Source organism: Microtus ochrogaster, chromosome 16 (assembly GCF_000317375.1).
Source record: "Microtus ochrogaster isolate Prairie Vole_2 chromosome 16, MicOch1.0, whole genome shotgun sequence".
NCBI classification, from domain to species: Eukaryota; Metazoa; Chordata; class Mammalia; order Rodentia; family Cricetidae; genus Microtus; species Microtus ochrogaster.
This window is the reverse complement of record NC_022018.1, coordinates 42,470,583-42,475,100: the sequence shown is the minus strand read 5'-3', so window position 1 is coordinate 42,475,100 and position 4,518 is coordinate 42,470,583.

The window sequence follows — 4,518 nt, the reverse complement described above, 5'->3', positions numbered from 1 at the left end:
TACCGCAGGAAGTTGTCGAACTGCTGGCCGAGCGCGCGGGCTTCTGGGAGCTGTAGGCGGGGCCTAGAGATGACGCCAGCTTATAGGAAAGAGCCGCGGGAGCCGTAGTTTTGAAAGGTGTCTTCCGGGTTCTTCGGGGCCAGATTTCGTTTGCTAGTAGCTGGTTTGCACTTGCATCCTGGCTTACCAGAGCATCATTCTCCACGCCTCTTCAGCGTTTTTAGGAAAAATGATTTATATCGACAGAAATGCTTAAAGAAAAACAAAAAAAAAAGTATCGGTATAGCCTTCCTCCAGCTCATTAGCATTTTGCCACTCTTAATTACTCTTAATGTCTTCATATCTTCTTGACTCTTCATCCCTGATGTTAGTATGCACGTCCTCAGAACATTTTCCTACGTAATTGCAATGCATGATCAAACACAAAATTCGTAAAAATCATGTAACGTATAGTTTGTTATCTGCCGAATTCTTCTTACAGCAATTGTATCACGTTTCAACCAACTGACTTTAATTAGTATAATCTCTTAATTTAAGACAGCCTCCTCTCCTCTCTCTACAGTTCACCCTCCCATTTCTGAGATAAGAGTGTCACTATGTAGTGTCACTGTCCTGGCCTGGAACTCAGTTTGGATACCAGACCGAGATCTGCCTGCTTCTGCCTTCCGAGTGCTGAGGTTATAGACTTGCATCCACCAGTCTGGGGGCAGTAATAGAGAGGAAAAGAGAAAGAGGACTGAGAATTTTCTTTGGGGCCTTTGGTGGGCGGTTACAAGTAGTAGCTAGGAAAACAGAATGATGGAATGTCAGATGACAGATAAATATGTCTCACACCCAATCATTTCTGAGCATGGATAGGACAGAGAAAGCAAGAATCTTAAAAAACAAAACAAACAAAGTTACTTTAGTACTGTAGTATTCAGATGGTATTCATAGATACTGCTTTGAAAATTTTATAATTTTAAGAAGTGTATTTTTATGTGTGTAGGTGTTTTGCCTGTATATATGTCTCTGTACCAGATGTATGCCTAGAGCCTTTGAGGTCAGAAGAGGGCGTGAAATCTGCTGGAGTTAGGAGTTACAGTAGGTTCTGACCTACCATGTAGGTACTGAGAAATGAAACTTGGTTCTCTGGAAGTGAAGGCGTAAGTCACAAACAATGCCACAGCAGTTTGGAATTATGATTAATAGGGTGGTATTTATTTAAAGGGGAAAAAACTTACAGATCACCGTCAGCCCTCTGTGCAACCAGGAAGGGAGCCTAGTCGCTGGTGGAGCAGGAAGTGAAGAGAGAGAAAAGAGGGAAGTGGCCGCTTTTTTAAAGGGAGAGAGACCACGCCCCAATGGGCTGGTATCTCAGCGGCTATAGGCTGGAGGAGCAGAAGGACCTCCCGCAACATGGAAGGACAGCAATACTCTTAATCTCTGAGTCTTCTCTCCAGCCCCTGTTTTGCAAATCCATTCCCTAATAACATCGCAAGAAATTTTATTTAACAGGATTTATATATTTTCATAGTGACACAGTAATCATTTGTGTGGAGGTGGGCCCCTCCCTCTTGCTTCTTTTGTCATCCATATAATGTAACCTGAACATGCTTATCCAGCTGTAGCTCTTTAGGGATAAAAATCAATGGTTTTATTAAGTATTAGTCTTCGAGATTTAAAAGAAAATATGACTTTCCATCACCTACAATATGACATCGCTGTGTGGTTGGTCTCAGGACATATTTGTGTTTGGTTTTTCGTTTAAGCTTTTAACTTTTTTAACTTCCTGTATGGGTGGGTGTGCTTCTGTCTGACCTGGTATGTCTTTCTTTCCGTTTCAGCACTTTGACTTCAAAGTCTACTTATGCTGTGCAGGTTAAGACTAGAGTAACAATTATGTGATCATTTTCTAAAATGGAGTTTGATATAGGCAAGCTTGATTCACTATAGCAAAATGTAAACATTTTTGTTTAAAATTGTCAGAAGCAAGTTTATTAGCCACCCTGGAGCTCACCATGTGATTGTGTCAGCTGGTGCAACCTTACGGATGGCTGGGCTTGTTTATCTAAGGAAAGGTCATTGTTAAGAAAGATACATGCTATACCTTCATAATAAAAGACATGAAAAATATTATCCCTCACAGAGGGATTCATGCTTAGAGGTTCATCTCAGGTAACTCCAGATTTTGTCAGCTTGACAGGTGACACCAACCACCCTAGCGTCTGTCCAGTCTCCATTTTATTATTTATTTCACCATAGATATGGGGGGGGGGTTAAATTTGGGTTTAAAAATGTAGTATTATTATTTCACTATCATTATAATTCTGTTAATAGCCAAGTTGCCTTAGATCTGACCTGTGGAAATCATCCCTCCCTCCTCCATGTCTGTGACACAGCTCTGTTAGTGTTCCATGCTTCGCTTTAACCCAGGCGAATCTGCTTTTGTACAATTCAGCCTTTCATCTCCCTGTCTTATTTTGATCCCCAGAACCGAATATCTCTCCTTATCGGATCCATGCTCCCCTTCCCGTTTCCTTTACCACCAGGGGAAGAACTAAGAGGGAAATTTTGGTTGCCAGTCATTTCCAAAGGCAAATAGTATGGCGCCCACCTTTTAATTTTAAAAAAGAGTACGGTCATTCAGTAAACAATAAGAAAAGAGTGTTGTGAGGAAAACATGGCACCAGTAGAAACGGAAGGGGGTCAGCAGCTTCAAGCAGATGTGGAGTTAGGGTTGAGCTCTAGAGTCTTTATTCACGCTCCACCCAGAGTCGTTGCTTTTTTGTTTTATTTTCATAGCCAAGTGATAGATGTTGATCACAGACCCAGTAGTTGTGCCCTTCCTTTCCCGGCTCTGCCCTCACCTTCTCTTCCAGAATGCAGGCTGCGGCTGACTAATCCCTGTTGTGGAGGTTAGAACACACAGATGAGGTGGGTAGGCAGCAAACCAACCCAGCCCTCTCCCACCCCCACAGTTGCATGGTGAACTTATGGTTCTACCCAGTAGAGGCTCCTTGGCATGTATGTGGGGTGGAACTTCACGCCAGCAATCCTAAACTGAAAGTCAGAGTCTCCTTTGTTTGAGGGAGATTCCTCTGAAGGTTTGTTCTCTCTCTCTCCCTCTCCCCCCTCCAGTTTCTCCCCAGTTCTCCCTGTCCATGCTGTCCACAAGGGAGTTTTTTTGTTTGTTTGTTTTTTAGGTTTTTCAAGACAGGCTTCCTCTGTGTGACAGTCCTGGCTGTCCTGGAACTTGCTTTGTGGACCAGCTTGGCCTCGAACTCACTGAGATCTTCCTGCCTCTGCCTCCTAAGGGCTGAGATTAAAGGTGTGTGGCACTACTGCCTGGCGAGGAAGACCTTTTCTAATCATCCACATGAAGCTCTCCTTCCTAACCCTGTCTCAACCCCAATAGCTTATCTGATCTTATTTTCTTCTTCTGCATGTTTAGCATTTTATTTGCGCTTCTATATTTTATCTCTATAAAATGTGTTTGATTGTGTATATCCTGTTAGTGAACGGAAGTTATCCCACTGATTGTTTTAGGTGTCTCTTGTCCCCATCCAAACTGCAAAGGTCTTGCAGTTAGTAAATTCTATTGAATTCTTTTTTTAATATTTATTTATTTATTATGTGTACAGCATTCCTTCCATGTGTGCCCGTAAGCCAGAAGGGGGCACCAGGTCTCATAGATGGCTGTGAGCCACCATATGGTTGCTAGGAATAGAACTCAGGACCTCTGGAAGAGCAGTCAGTGCTCTTAACCTCTGAGCCATCTCTCCAGCCCCAATTCTATTGAATTCTTGCAGAACTTTGCCCAGTACCAGACACAGTATGTGTTTGAAATGTCTTCCATAGGCTTGTCGTGGAACGGTTGGTCCCCAAATGGTAGAGATGGAACATACTTAGAGATGTTGGAAATTTTAGGGGGCAGAGCCTAGAGAGAGGAAGTGGGTTACTGGGCGCATGCCCCTCCCTTCCATCTCCCCGCCCTTTCCTGCACACCCTGAAGTATCCTATTATGTATCCTCCATGCCATGAAGTTCTGCTTCCCTATGCACCCAGAGGCAATAGAGCCAAGGATTATGGACTGAAACCATGAGGCAGAATAAATCAGTCCTTGTTCATAAGCTCATATTTCATTTTTCAGTTTAGAGTCAAGAACTCTTCAGGGACCATCCTCATAGATTCAAGAACACATTTTTCCTTTTGAAGGATAAAATACAACATTATTTATTTTGAGGCTCTCCAGAAAGAAATCTCAGCCATTTTATTTTTTCCCCAGTATTATGATTTATTTTGCTTGGTCCCTAGAAAGATTACTTCCATAAGTTTCTTTGCAAGGAGCTAAATTGAAAGAACTAGATTCAGAAGGCCATCTCTTCTTTAAAACAATAAATTCCAAACTAGTATTCTCAGGGGTTTTCTTACGAGGTTAGTTAGTAAATAATCATTGAGACCTATTTTATGGCGCATTAAAATCAGTCACTAAATGTCCTTGTATGTAGAAGGTCTAATTAAGTCAATACACAAAGA